Here is a 16463-nt window from a genome sequence, read left to right on the forward strand (position 1 = left end):
GGAATGCAACTGATTTTTGTACATTGATTTTGTATCCTGCAACTTTACTGAATTCATGGATCAGTTTTAGAAGGCTTCTGGTGGAGTCGATTGGGTTTTCCATGTAGAGTATCATGTCATCTGCAAAAAGTGAAAATTTGACTTCTTCCTTCCCAATTCTGATGTCTTTTATTTCCTTTTGCTGTCTGATTGCTGATGCTAGGACTTCCAGCACTATGTTAAACAGCAGTGGTGAGAGTGGACACTCCTGTCGTATTCCTCATCTCAGGCGGAAGTCTCTAAGTTTTTCCCCATATAGGATGATATTAGCTGTGGGTTTTTCATAAACTGCTCTTATAATGTTTAGGTAAGTTCCTTCTATTCCGACTTTCTCAAGGGTTTTTATTAAGAAAGGGTGCTGTATTTTGTCAACTGCTTTTTCCACATCTATCAACAGGATCATAATGTTTTTATGTTTTCCTTTGTTAATGTGATGTATCACATTGAGGGCTTGCAAATATTGTACCTGCCCTGTAACCCAGGAATGAATCCCACTTGATCATGATGGATGATTTTTTTAATATGCTGTTGAATTCGATTTGCCAGTATTTTGTTGAGTATTTTTGTATCTCTATTCATTAAGGATATTGATCTATAATTCTCTTTTTTTGCTGGGTCTATGTCTGGTTTGGGTATCAAGGTGATGCTGGCTTTGTAGAATGAGTTTGGAAGTTTTCCTTCTATTTCTATTTTTTGGAACAATTTGAGAAGAATGGGTATTAGCTCTGCTTTAAATGTCTCGTAGAATTCACCAGGGAAGCCATCTGGCCCTCGGCTCTTATTCATTGGGAGATTGTTGATAACAGATTCAATTTCTTCACTGGTTATTGGTCTGTTCATGCTTTCTATCTCTTCCCATTTGAATTTTGGTAGTGTATGTGCATTTGGAATTTGTTCATTTCTTCTAGATTGTCTAGTTTGTTAGCGTATAATTTTTCATAGTAATCCCTAATGATTGCTAGTGTTTCTAAGGGATTGGTTATAATAGATCCATTTTCATTCATGATTTAGTCTATCTAGGTGCTCTCTCTTTTCTTTCTAAGGAGCCTGGCTAGAGGCTTATCAATTTTGTTTATTTTTTTCAAAGAACCAACTCTTGGTTTTACTGATGTGCTTGACTATTTTTTGGATTCTATATTGTTTATTTCTTCCCTGATCTTTATTATTTATTTTCTTCGGCTGGGTTTGGGGTGCTCTTGCTGCTCCCCTTCTAGTTCCAGTAGGTGCTCTGTTAGATTTTTAATTTGCGCCATTTCTAGTTTTTGAAATAGGCCTGGATTGCAATATACTTTCCTCTTAGGACTACCTTTGCTGCGTTCCAGAGATTATGGATTGTTGTCTTTTTGTTTTCATTTGTTTCCATATATTTTTAAATTTTTTCTCTAATTGCCTGATTAGCTCGATCATTCTTTAGTACGGTGTTTTTAACCTCCACATTTTTGGAGGTTTTCCAGACTTTTTCCTGTGGTTAATTTCAAGTTTCATAGCATTGTGATCTGAAAGTGTGCATGGTATGATCTCTATTCGTTTATACTTAGGTAGGGCTGCTTTATGCCCCAGTGTGTGATCTATCTTGGAGAATGTGCCATGTGCACTCAAAAAGAAGTTGAATTTTCTAGCTTCAGGTTGCAGAGTTCTAAATATATCTATCAATTCCATGTGTTCCAACGTGTCATTCAGTTCCATTGTTTCTTATTGATTTTCTGTCTGGTTGATCTATCCATTGCTGTCAGTGAAGTATAAAAGTCCTTTGTAATTAGTACTTTCTTATCAATAAGATTGTTTCTGTTTGAGATTAATTGTTTTATGTAGTTGGGCACTCCCGTGCAGGGCACCAGCCCACGCACCAGAGTCTAAGGGTCTCTGAGTAGGGGGTTGCTGTCGGCAAAATATCTATAAGAAAGAACACAGACAACATGAATGGTGGAAGAGACCACACTTTACTGTGAAACTTAGTGTCTTATATACCATAGGTGATTACATCATTTCTAATGGTTACATTGTTTGTTACTTCCCGAAAAATATTATTTCCATGGTAGTGAAAACAGAAAATCAAAACAGAAACGAGGCACAATACAGAAGATTAAAAAACATAATTCATCACTCAAAATACATCAGCAGGGGTTTGTTTTATGTACATAGTGATATTATTAACCGAAGCCTATGACAAGGCTATTTTTCTTTAAAAGTTTAAACAATAGTCTGTGAGTAAGGTGCCCCTAACTAGGGAGGAAGTTTCAATCAGAAAATCTGCCCATATACTGAAACCACAAATACCAAGTGGCATGATTAATAGGAGAACTAACCCCAGTCTCTGATCCACTTAGGTCAAGCAGTCAAGCGCACACAATTTCAAGCAGGGGAAGCAGGGTCCCAAAGGCCATACTGCACTGCACCCCAGTCTCCCAGGACCTTTGTTCTTTTGTCCTGATCCTCAAATGGGGGGGAGGGCCAACCGTTATCCAGGGTAGCGCCTTCCTAGACAAGGCTAGGGACTTTGCGATTACATACGCTCCCCCCGGAGGCTTTGCCGTCACAGTGGCATCACCTCTGCAGGCTTTTTGGCAAGAGGGGCCCCAACACTCCCGAATTTGGCACATAAATGTTTATAAATTTATGTCTTCCTGATGGAGAGACCGTGTAATTATAATATAATGTCCTTCTTCATGTCTTGTTACTGCCTTTACTTTAAAGTCCAGTTTGTCTATTATAAGTAAGGCTACTCTGGCTTTCTTTTGTCTTCAGTCACATGATAAATATTTCTCCATCCCTTTGCTTTCAACCTGAAGGTATCTTCAGGTCTAAAATGAGTCTCTTGTAGACAGCAAATGGGTGGATTTTGTTTTTGTTTTTAATCCATTCTGGTACCCTGTGTCATTTGGTTGGAGCATTCAGTCCATTTACATTCAGTATTTCTTTTGAAAAATGTGGGTTTAGAGGCATTGTGTTCTTCCTAGAATTCATGTTTATAGTGGTGTCTCTGGCACCTTGTATTCTTTGCAATATTTCTCTCATAGAGTCCCTGTTAGGTTTTCTGGTTTGGTGATCATGAATTCTCTCAATTTTTGTTTATTTGGGAACATCTTTATCTCTCCTGTTTTGAATGACAGGCTTGCTGTATAATGGATTCTTGGCTGCATGTTTTTTCTGTTCATCACATTGAAGATTTCCTGCCATTCCTTCCTGGCCTGCCAAGCTTCATTCGATAGGTCTGTAACCACTCTGATAGTTTTACCTTTGTCCATGAGGGCCCTTTTATCCCTAGCTGCTTTCAGAATTCTGTCTTTATTGTTATATTTTGCCAGTTTCACTATGATATGTGTTCCTAATGTTAATTAAAATTATGTCTTAAGGGGGTTCTTGGGTTTCTTGAATTTGAATGTCTATTTATTTACCCAGATTTGGGAAATTCTCAGATATAATTTAGTCTTGTATCCCTTTGGGACCTTTCTCTCTTTCTTCCTCTTCAGGAATTCCTATGATACGGATGTTTTTCCATTTGATTGTATCACTCAGGTCTCAAATTCTCCTTTCCTACTCCTGGATCAATTTCTCTCTCTCTCTTTTTTTTTCTTCAGCTTCTTTTTTTGCTATACCTATATCTTCTAATTCACCTATTCTCTCTGCCTCTTCAATCCTTGAGGTGGCTGCCTCCATTGTATTAATCACCTCATTTATAGCCTTTTTAAAAATTCATCACACCTATTTTCAAAGTTCTTAATCATTGTCTCAGTTGCTTCTCTGATGCTTTTTTCAACCACAGCGATTAACTTTAAGACAAATTTTTAAAATTCTTGTTCCAGTTTGTTGTTTAGACCTGTTTTGAGCAGTTCTGTGGCTATGACTTCTTCCTGGAGATTCTTCAGGGGAGAGTTCCTTTTTCTGGACATTTTGGGTAGTTTTTTCATCTCTTATCAGTTTTAAAAAGCTCTATGTGCACCGTGCACCTGTTAGTATTGCTCTGTTAAAGGAGGCTTATTGACTGTCTAGGGCCTGTCATTTCAGGGAATATTCTTTAATGGTGTCTCTCAGTTTCTCTTGTTGTGCCTTTGATTGTTTTATTTCCCTACTCAGCGATATTTGGGACTCGCCATCATGCGCACTTTGCCTTGTTTCTTGGGGTAGCCCTAAGAAGGAAAACAGACAGATGAACACAGAGGGAACATAAGCACACAAACGCACAGACAAATGAACAAACAAACAAATTAAAAGTGGGAAAGGAAGGAAAGAAAATTGAGAGGAAAGAGAAGAAAAGAAGAGGAGAAAAAAGTAAAGGGGGGCAGAGACAACAAAGGACAATGGACAGTCTAAAAGTGTATAACCAGTTGAGGAAAGAGATAAGGATGAGATACAGGAGAATATATCTGGATGGCAAGAGGAAGAAAAAAATGGAGAAAGGAAATGGAAAAATTAAATATCTTTTATAGTAAAAGAGGTAATAATAATAATAATAATAATGAATACGTAGAAAAAAAAGTAGCCACTCCCACTCATGGATAGGCGTGGTTTGGTGTAGTAGGTCTAGGGGGCTGCTCTCAGAGGCCCTGCCCTGGTGGTTGCAGAGGATCAATGGTGGCACCCCAAGCTCCACTGGAACTAAGTGCTGCAGGCCACTCTAATGAGTCAGATCTCCTAGTGCCGCAGCTTAGCCAAACTATATTTTCCATGCCTGCCTTGTTTCAAAATCCTAGTCCATGCACTTATGCTACCAAAGATGAGATGTACTTGCTTTGGCACCCGGCTTCTTAGCCAGGATCTCGTAGGGGGAGGGAGAAATTTCTCCTGGCACAGGTAGGGATTTGCACTGCTGCTGCCCGAGGCGAGGTGCCCTGCAGGAGGCAAAGTGCATACCCTCTCTGACACTGCTGCCAACTCTCAGCCCCCAGCCAGATCCGTGCTGCTGCTGCCTGAGGCATTGGGCGCTGCCAGAAATGAGCTGCATGCTCCTGCAGCTCAAAGGTGTGCCCCCACCTCTGCTGCTGCCGACTCCCTGCAGGGATCGCATAGAGGTGGGGGCTATTTTTTCCCTGCCTGCACCCAGGATTCGGAATTTGCCCGGCCAATGCTGGAGGCGAGATTTGCTGTGGAAATGAGGTGTGTGCTCCCGCTGCCGCACCTGCCAGAATTGCGCAGGGTTGGAGGCTGTTTTTTCCCTTGTGCCACCCGGTTCAGGATTCGCACTGCCCATTGGTTATACATGGAGTGAGAGTTTTTCTCTCCTTGCAGGGTTAAACCTTCTTTATCTCTTCTCTAGAGACAGTGTTTTGAGCATGTTCAGTTTCTCTTTCTCTTCCCTTTGTCTCTCCGGGGCTCCATGTGCTTTCCCCGTGTTGGGCAGGGGCTTGCACCTCCCCTGCCTGTCTCTGACTGGCCGTTTTCCAATCTCCCCTGTTCGCACTCACTCACTCACACATCTTTGAGACTGTCTTCTTTCTGGAAGCTATATTTTCTCCTTTCACTCTTGCAGATGAGAGTAATGTCCTTCTCAGTTCAATAGATGTGGTGAACGAAGTTTACAGAGCTCCCTTCCTTTCTGCAATCTTGGTTCCTCCTCCTGTTTTCTATTTTCAGATTTAAAAAACATTTTGGGAGTGGTTATATTTTCAATATTTAACTCTAGTGTTTTTTGTATTGTGGCCAGTGTTGAGATTAGAATATTATTATTTGGTTTTTATTGAGACTGCTTCCTTTCCTAATGTTGTATTAGTTTTTCTATATTTCATTTGGGTATGAAAATATCCTCTCAATTCTTAATGCGAAGTTTCATATAAGTGTGTGTGTGTGTGTGTTTGTGTGTGTGTGTGTGTATTTTATTTTTTCACTTAAGAGTTTAAAGCAGATACTGGATTCTCCCTTTTTTATTGTAGATTCGGCTTTTTCTTGTAATTCTGTCATTATTCATACAGTCAATTGAAGCTGTGTGGTAAGATGAAGAAGCTTCAGAACTATTTTTTCTTTCAGATAAATTTTCTGGTAAAGCTTTTTGCTTCAGGGTCCTTAACCTGATTTAATGCAAAGAGTGGCTTTCTTTGTGTTAGTGTTTCTGTGGAACATATATTTCCATCGCATTACTTTCCAACTTTCTGTGTTACAATTTAGAAGTTTCTCTTCTAAATAGAATATAACTGGATTGGTTGAATTTACTGCTGGCATGAAAGGTGACTTTTAGCATTAGAAAATAGGTTAATATAATTCTCCACAATATCCATTGATATCTTCTAACTGATGCCTTTATATCACTTAATATGAATATTTATGCTTCTGATTCTTTTATCCTCATTATGTGTTTTTTAAGTCTGTGCTCTACATATTTTCTCTTTTTTTTTCTTGAACAACTTGCATGACTTCTATTGAGTTGATGAAATTGTCTTTTTTTATTTTCTTAACAGATTTAAAAGTTCTGGATCTTGTTTCTATTGTTTTTATGAGTCCTTATATTTTTTTAATGACGCTTATTTAACAAAGTCTCTACTTAATATCTCTGCAGTCCTTCTGAATAGTACACGGACTTTAAAATGTTTATCTTTGGTTTTTAACTTTTGACCATATCTTTGATGTGGTTGATGTTTAAAATATCATTTTATTTTGTATTTAAATTCTCCAAATTGTTGCTTTTTTGAAAAATATTTAAGAAAAAGGAAAGAAAATTATCAAGCTAGTGACAATTTGGATTTACCAATTCCTTTGTTTACTTTGATTTTTTTTATTCCATACCTTTCAGTTGAATACCGTTTTTTCTTTGTGGGGTGCTATGCATGGTAAAATTTAGTCTTTGTCCAAAAGTATCCTTATTTTGGCTTTTCTCTTGACAGATAGTTTAGTTTGGTGCAGAATAACAGGTTTTTTGTTACTTTCTATGAACAGTCTGAAGATTTTATTCCATTTCTTTTGGTCTTTATTCTCATTGATGACATACACCTTCCATTAAGAGAAATATGTGTTTCATTATTTTTAAATAACAATAAATATTCTTAGAAATGGTATCATGCCATTCTTGACTAACATCCATGGTTCTTTATTTGACACTAACTTAATCCTTGGGGTTTCCTTAAATAGACTTGTATATACATTTATCAAGTATTGATTTTAGAAAGTTATTTGCCTTATTTAAAAAATTGTCACAGGTTTGTGAAATATAGATTTAAATGTACTTTTTATATGTGCTAGAACTTAAGGTATACTCTATACTGTATTAAATACTCCAAAGATAAAATAATGCTTTGACATTTAAAACTTTGGATCAGAGGCATAACATTTGTGTTCAGTCATCCTTTCATCACTAATACCAACAGCCTTCATTATATTGACCAAAATCTCATTCCCTTTTAAAAACAGTCTTTTGATTTTGGCATGTATATTCAAATGAATCTTGAATGAAATTGGCCATAATTCTTATTCTTCCTACATCTGGTGTGAAAATATCAGTAGCATAGGAAAAGGAAACTTCATTTTTCAGCCAGCTTATAAGGTTATGTTGTTTAAGTTGAACTTGAACCTCTTCATATGTATTAAAATTTCAGATCAGAGATGGCTCTGAGAAATGTGTTTACACAACTTTTTTTTTTAAGAATTTACATGTTTATCAGTGTTACAAATTTAGAGGTAATTTTTCCTATGGATGTATAGCAATCCTCTCAACTGTGGGATTTTCTTCTTTGTGACTTGTGGTAGAATCTGGAGACATTATTGGTTGTCACATTTGGGAGAGTTGGGAGGAGGGAAGACAGTGCTACTGGCATCTAGTGTAGAGGCAAGGGGTAATACTCAACATCCTCTAATGCACAGGACAGCTTCCCACAATGGTGAATAATCCAGCTCAAAATATTAATAATGCCAAGACTGAGAAACTTTGAAATAGAGGAATGCCATTTCAAGCATCTCTTCATGGACTTAAGGGTCTGGAGGAAGGTGAATTAAAGAATAAATGTTGTAGAACCCAATTCCTTTTGTTAGAGTCTTTACAATTTTTTTAATGTTTTGTTTATTTTTGAGACAGAGAGACAGAGCATGAGTGGGAAGGGCAGAGAGAGAGTGAGACACAGAATCATAAGCAGACTCCTGGCTCTGGGCTGTCAGCACAGAACCGGACGTGGGACTCGAACCACGAATGTGAGATCATGACCTGAGCCAAAGTCAGAGGCTTAACCATCTGAGCCACCCAGGAGCCCTGAGTCTTTACAATTTGACATGCCCTGGGGGGCCAGTAGTCCCTCAGAAATAGCAAAAAATAGTAGAAAGAATCATGCAGACAAAGCATCCTGCCAAAGATGTTTGCCATTTGCTTTTTTCTCACTATCTCTCATTCTGATTTTTATAAATTTCTGATAAATTTTTTCCCTGTCCTTTCTTTGTAGCCATTCCCCAGAAATAACAATTAAAACTCTGACTACAGATCGTATAGAAAATTAAGTTTAATGGGACCATTAAAATTTATTTTAATTTCTGTCTGGTAGGAGTTGTAAATAACCTGCTAAGAAGTTTTGCCTTTTAAAAGTCGTATTACTTTTTTTTTTTTTAATGAAATTCAAGGTAACCTATAAGGGCATCAGGTTTGACATATTCTCTATCCTTGGTTCAGTAAAGGTCTATATTTTATCATTCATTCTAGAACTATGCTCCTCATAAGTTTCATGCAAAAATTTTCCAACCTTTTATTATGAGAATTTTCAAGCATAAAGGAGGATTGAAAGAATTTTAAAGCTAATGCTCATTTATCCACTGATTAGATACTATCATTAATATTTACATGGCAATGAGAAAGAATGAAATATGGCCATTTCTAGCAAAGTGGATGGACCTCGAGGGTGTCATGCCAAGTGAAATAAGTCAGGCAGAGAAGGACAGATACCATATGTTTGCACTCATAGGTCTAACAGGAGAACAGGAGAAACCTAATGGAGGACCAGGGGGAGGGGAAGAGGGAAAAAGAGTTGGGGAGAGAGAGGGACACAAAACCTGAGAGAGTACTGAATACTGAAAACAAACACAGGTTGAAGGGGTTGGGGGAGGGGGAAGGGAGGTGGTGATAATGGAGGAGGGCACTTGTGGGGAAGAGCACTGGGTGTTATATGGAAACAAATTTGAGAATAAACTATTAAACAAAAAGATTTTACTATACTTGCTTTTCATGTATCTATGATCCATCCACTTTATATTCTCTAATCTGTCTTATATTTTAATGGATTTCAAAGCACTTTGTCGACTTCAACACACTTCTCCCTTAGTATGCATATCAGAAATGAGAGTATATTTTTAACTAGAATTAAATATTTAAGTGCAGTTTTTAAATTTAAAATTTATATAAATCCATAAGTAAAGTGTACTCAGTTTTGACAAATGTATCCACCTATGTAATCTATACTCCTATCCAGATATAAGTGAAATCTTGCCATTTGCAACAGTGTGGATGGAACTAGAGGGTATTATGCTAAGGGAAATAGGTCATTCAGAGAAAGACAATTATCATATGATTTCACAAAATAGATGAAAATAGGGGAAAGAAAGGAAAAATAAGGTAAAAACAGTGAGACAAACCAAAAGAGACTCTTATTAAATACAGAGAACAAATAGAAGGTTGCTGGAGGAGGGGGGTGGGGGATGAGCTAGATAGGTGATGGGCATTAAGAAGGGTCCTTGTCGGGATGAGCACTGTGCGTTATATGTGAGTGATGATGAATCACTGGGTTCTACTCCTCAAACCAATACTACACTGTATGTTAACTAACTTGTATTTAAATAAATAAATGTGAAAAGATATAGAACATTAGCATAACCTTAGAAGACTTCTCTAATGCCTCTTCCAGGCTTTCCCTTTATCAGCTTCCCCAAAGTAGCTACCTTTCTAGTATTTTAATACCATTGCTTAATTTCACCTTTATTAAAACATGTACTCTTTATTATTTAAAGTAAAATTCTTCCTCACCCCCCAGGTTTTTGTTTAGTTTGCACATTGAAACAGCTGTATATAATTAAGGTACAATACTTGATGAGTTTGGAGACAAGTATATACTCATAAAACTATCACAGTCTGTGTCACAAACAAATCCACCACCTCAAAAAATTTCTTCCCACCCTCTTATTTATGATTATTATTATTTTGCAATAAGAAAACTTAATATAAGTACACACCTAGAAAACAATTTTTTTTCATGTTTTTAAATTTATTTTTGAGAGAGACAGAGAGAGACAGCATGAGCAGGGGAGGGTCAAAGAGAGAGGGAGACACAGAATCCAAAGAAGGCTCCAGGCTCTGAGCTTGCAGTCAGCACAGAGCCCAACGCGGGGCGTGAACCCACAAACCATGAGATCATGACCTGAGCAGAAGCTGGATGCTTAACCGACTCTGCTCCCCAGGCGCCCCTTAGAAAAATTTAAAGTATACAGTAACTTAAAGTGTTGTTGACTATTGGCACTATAGGTCCCTAGGACTTATTCATCTTGTATAACTGAAACATTGTACCCCTTGACTAAAAACTCCCTATTTTCCTCTCCTTCCAGCTCCTGTTAACCACCATTCCATTCTCTGCTTTTGAGTTTGACTATGTCCTCCATAAGTAGATGGACTAATATGTGAAGAAAGGGGATATAGTAATTAGTATGTATATGGATGTATGTGGTAAAATCTAATATTACTTATGCATAAAATGCTAATTTGATTCATATGAATAAACTATACAGAGATGAGTCTGATTGTAGCCATCATTGGTTTCAGGTGTTAGAATGGCATCATCAGGCATATTGCCTATGTCAGCTCTCCTTTCTCAGTCTCTCCCGCATATTGACAAGGATGATCAGCAGGAACTCGTGGTTTACATTATACCCATTGAGAGACCAACAGAAAGAATAATGTTTTTTCTGACAGTGGGGAAGTGTTCTTGGATTTTATCTGATTAGCCTGATTTAGGTCACTTGCTAAACTATAGCAACCACTATGACTAAGGAAATAAACTTTTAAAAGGTTAATTAATTAATGTTTGGCAAGTCCTATTTCCATGCGTACCCTAAATTTCAGAGGGTAGGGACAGTCCCACCCTGTAAAACATGGACTGAGTTTAGGGCACTGTTGGTTCCTCAAAAGAAAAATACTTTAAGTTTCCTATGTATTGTTCGGATCTGCAAACTGTATAGTGACATTATGCAGGAATGTTGCATAACAAAAGCAACAGATGTCCACTTCAATGACACTGAGAAAGGACAGAAAGAGAGAAAGGAGGAGTAGGGAAATATGTGGAGGAGAGAGGTGAGTAGAAGTGAGAAAAGGGAAAGGAGATGAGAGAGAGACAGAGAGGGAAAGAGAAATTGAGATTGAGGTTGAGAGGTTGATTCATCTTGATGAACAGCATCATGACCTTCATGGGAGCAATTAGCAGACCTGTTTATCAACAGAAACCCAGCAGATAAGGCACTATTAGGAAGGTTTACATGAGCATTTTATATTGAAATGAATGAAAATCTCAAATTTGGCTTAGCAAACATACAGACTCTCATGATAATGTCTTTTTTTGTCTCTTCATGAATATAAAAGTCAAGATCTAGCTCTCTACTTCAGATATAAAGGCCTTAAGGCCTTTCATGATTTCAATAAATTCAGGTGTCTGCTTAGGACCTTCTTCACGGCTTCTTTCACCTCTTTATTCCTCAGGCTATAGATGATGGGATTCAACATTTTGGTTACCACTCCATAAGACAGTCCAATGATCTCATCAGAAGGGTTTGTGTCCTTTGACTTGGGCTTTATGTACATAAAAAGGGCTGAGCCATAGAATAAGAAAACCACAGTCAGATGGGCAGAACAAGTAGAAAAAGCTTTCTTTTTCCCTTCAGCAGAATTAATTCTCAGGATGGAAGAGAGGATAAAAACATAGGAAATGAAAATTAACAGCAAAGGAATCACCGATAAAATCGTAGTTGCCACTGTCAGGATAAGCACATTCATGGAAATGTCTGAACATATGAGTTTCAGAAGGGCCAGGATCTCACAGGTAAGATGATCAATGACATTATTCCCACAGAAAGGCAATATCATTGTCATGACTCTTTGCAATAGAGAGTTCAGACAGCCTATGATCCAGGACCAAGCAGCCATGTGCACATAAAGCACCCTGTGCATGATGATGGGGTACCTCAGTTCAGTGGGTTGCAGATGGCCACATATCGATCATAGGCCATCACAGCCAAGAGGATACACTCAGTGGTGCCCAACCCAAGGGAGAGAGCCATCTGCAGAGCACAGCCAATGAATGAGATAGATTTTCTCTCAGACTTTACTATGATAAGCATCAGGGGAATGGATGATGATGTGTAGCAGATGTCCAAGAATGAGAGGTTCCCAAGGAAGAAGTACATGGGGGTGTGGAGGCGAGAATCCAGTATGATGATGACAATGAGGAGGCTATTTCCCAGCAGGATTATCACATACATGATGAGGCAGAGCATGAACAGAAGAAGCTGGAGCTCTGGGTATTTGGAAAGTCCCACCAGAATGAATTCTGTCACAGTTGAAGAATTCCCCATCTTCATGTGTCCATGTCACATTGAGGGTTTAGAGAAGAATAAGAATCAGGGAAATTTAAATTTATTAAATTGATTTTTTGTACACCTTCACTTCCAGTATTGTATTTGATTCTTGAAACACACCTATGAATCAAAAGATGTGAGATTTGGTATTTTATTGATGATGGATGATAGTGAGGCTTTGAGAAATCAAAAACATCTGAAGACTACACAACAACATTGTGAAGGCTATTAATACTCCAATAGTTTTACTGGGAAGTGCCAGATAAAATTTAGGACAAACTACTTTCAAATGTAGATATATAGGGATGTCTTTATTAATGGAAAAATTCGTATTAAAGTTGTTTTCTGAAAAGCAGGTCTTTTTTTTTTAACGCATGCAAAAGCAAAGGGCTTTATTACAAAAGCAGGTCTTTACTTAAAAGATTTTGTAGATCTAGCACCATATCATTTAACCTGGATATAACTTTAGTAATGTATTCATTTTTTCAGAGTCTCTGGTAACAAATTGTACATTGGTAAAAAAGTAATAATTTTTGTCGAGTTCTTGAATTAACATGAATAAAATCTGTTAGGAACATGGAACAGTGGGTGGTTCCAATAGTGTATATATGTATGATATATAATTACACTTACTCTATATAATATAATGATAATAAATGTATATTTAAATATATACGAAGATGAATGAAGAATAGCTTTCTCTCTGTTCATAAACAGTCCTTCATGGGGGGTAGCATTTCTTAGAATTCAGTTCATAATACGAGAAAACAGAAAAAATGACCTTACCAGAAACCTCAAATCAACCCATCAGGTAGGCCTATCTGAACCTCTGTGGTTACCTTTGCTTTCAGAGTTTGTTCTTCATGATCTTCAGCAACCCCACAAAAAAACATTTTAATAGAGAACTATAATCTGTGTGATACAACGTGTGTGCTATGCAACATAACTTCCAAGAAAGGTCCTCCAACTCCTCCTTCAATCATATTGTTACCCCTCGGTACTTCTAATATAGAATTCTGGAGGTACCACTGATACCCACATATCTGTAATGGTCATGCTATTTCTCTCTGTTTCCCCCAGAAAACTACATTCTTTCTTCTGTATGCATTTGTCCATGTTGTGTTTTATCTAGAAGGGAACCTCCTAACTTAGACATCACCTTTTCTAGGAAATCAGTCTCACCTCCTTTGTGAGGAGGATATCACTTTTACGTATTGTTACAGCATTCTTTACTTAACGTCTTATAGAATGCTTCATTTATTCATTTATACAACTCCAACTCTGCCTTATGTACTGTAGTAGGTAACAGACATTCCATTATGAGAACTTGTTTTCCAAAATGGAAGCTGGATACAGAATGCTTATGAGAGTTATTTTAAGCTTTTTAGAAACAATTTCTGTGCTATATTACATGTTTCAATATGAAAAAATACATGGAACATTTTGAAAAACATTTTATCAAACTAAAATAGCCTGTTATTCTATCAAGGATAGAATGAAACTCTGTATCAATATTACTTATGCATATATATAATAATAGTAAAAAAGGGACATCCATACTGTCTACCAAAGTGATATAATTTATTTCATGAATTAATGAAATTTTAAATTAATACTTGAAAATGTATCAATAAAATACACTAAACCAGTACGCAAAAATCCAAAACACATTGTCATCTAACAAGATGCCAAAAAGCATTTGATAACATATAATACTTTTTCTCAGTAAATCTCTTAGAAATATAGATATGGAGGGATACATAATTAACATAATAAAGATCAGCTCTCTCAAATCATTGGGTCACATAATACAAAATGGTGAAACTCTGGAGTCTATTTGTAAAAGTAGTCAAAGATCGGTATTGGCACTATTTTTCATATTATTTAACTTCTGTTTTTCTTCTGAATGATCCACCCAAAAGAATAGAGTTAAGTGAAATAAGTGACATTTCATGATATTTTATGATTTCAGTTTGGTTAGGATTTGAACAGTTGTAGCATTTTTATTTTCTTTTAGGTTGCTAGATGTCTAGTTTATGTTGATCATGGGTCACTCTATATTTGTCAGATGATATACCTTCATATATTATATAAGCAATAAAAATTATACTCTTGGAGAAGAGTAAATGGAAAGGAAAATACAGTATAATGCTACATTAAAATAGGAAGTTTCATAATAGTATAAAAGATCAGATTTTGTATTTGTGGCTGAAAAAGCCACAGCAAAATATTAACTAGTTTTCTCTGAAATGCAGTATTTGGAAGCATTATTAATATTCTTAATTTTTCTTAATTTTTCCAAAATTTCCTCACTCGCCAAATTTTCAAAACATGAAGAATATATATTTTATGGCTTTAAAAATCAGAAGTATTTAAAAATCCTCAACAATATACTAGCAAACTAAATCCAGGAATACATTAAAAAATCATTTACTGCCATCAAGTGAAATTCATTCCCAGGAAGAAAGGGTGGTTCAATATTCAAAACAATCAGTGCTTTATATCCCATCAATATTAGAGAGGATAAAAATGCTAAGACCATTTCAATAGACACAGAAAATGTGTTTCACAAAGTACCACCATTCATGATAAACACCCTCAACAAAGTAGGTTCAGAGGGAAAATACCTTAACATAATAAAGGCCTTATAGGAAAAACCTAGGGCTAGCATCATTCTCAATAGGGAAAAGCGCTTTTCCCCAAATGTCAGGAATAAGACAAGGTTGTCCACTCTCACCAATTTTATTCAACATAATACTGGAAGTCCTCACCACAGCAATTAGATAAGAAAGAATAAAAGCCATCCAAATTGCTAAAGAAGAAGTAAAACTTTCACTCTTTGCAGATGACATAATAGTATTTACAGAAAACCTTTTAAGAGTACACGAAAAACCACTGAACTGATAAGTGAATTCAGTAAAGTCAGAGGATACAAAATCAGTGTACAGAAATATGTTGCATTAAATTTTTTTTAATATTTAGTTTGAGGGAGAGAGAGTGAGCATGAGCAGGGTAGGGGCAGAGAGAGAGTGGGAGAGACAAAATCTCAAGAAGGCTCCATGCTGCCTGTGTAGAGCCTTTCATGGGGCTCAATCTGATGGACTCTGATATCATAACTCAAGTCCAAATCAAGACTCAGACACTTAACTGACTGAGCCACCCAGTCATCCCTGTTGCATTTCTATGTACTAATAATGAAGCACCAAAATGAGAAATCAAGAAAATAATCCCAGTTACAACTGCACCAAAAATAATAAAATACTTAATGAAAAACCTAACCGAAGAGATGAGAGACCTCTACTCTGAAAACTATATAACACTGGTGAAAAAAATTCAGGATGACAGAAAGAAATGGAAAGACATTCCATGCTCATGGGTGGGAAGAACAAATATTGTTAAAATGTGTATGCTTCCCAAATCACTCTACAGTTTTAAGGCAATCCTGATAAAAATACCAATAGCATTGTTCACAGAACTAGTATAAACAACTCTAAAGTTTGTGTGGAATCACAAAAAACCCTCAAAAATCAAAACAATCTCGAAGAGCAAAACTCAAGGCATCACAATTCCAAACTTAAGGTGATACTACAAAGCTCCAGTCATCAAACAGTATGGTATTGGCACAAAGATAGACAAATAGACCAATGGAACAGAATAGAAAACCCAGAAATAAATCCACATGTATATGGCAAATTGGTCTTTCACAGAGGATGAAAATATGCAGTAGAAAAAAGAGTCTCTTCAACAAATAGTATTGGGAAAACTGGTCATCTACATTCAGAAGAATGGAATTGGACCGCCTTTTTATACCATACGTGAAGATCACCTCAAAATTAACTAAAGATTTAAATGTGATAAAGGAAACCATGAAAATTCTAGAAGAAAGAACAGGCAGTCATTACTCTGAC

General features: G+C 36.6%; 1 pseudogene; it reads right to left on the minus strand.

The window, feature by feature from the left end:
• Positions 1-11608: 11608 nt before the first annotated feature.
• LOC115275883 lies at positions 11609-12558 on the minus strand (annotated as a pseudogene).
• Between the last annotated feature and the right edge of the window lie 3905 nt (positions 12559-16463).

This window comes from Suricata suricatta, chromosome 13, assembly GCF_006229205.1.
Source record: "Suricata suricatta isolate VVHF042 chromosome 13, meerkat_22Aug2017_6uvM2_HiC, whole genome shotgun sequence".
NCBI lineage: Eukaryota > Metazoa > Chordata > Mammalia > Carnivora > Herpestidae > Suricata > Suricata suricatta.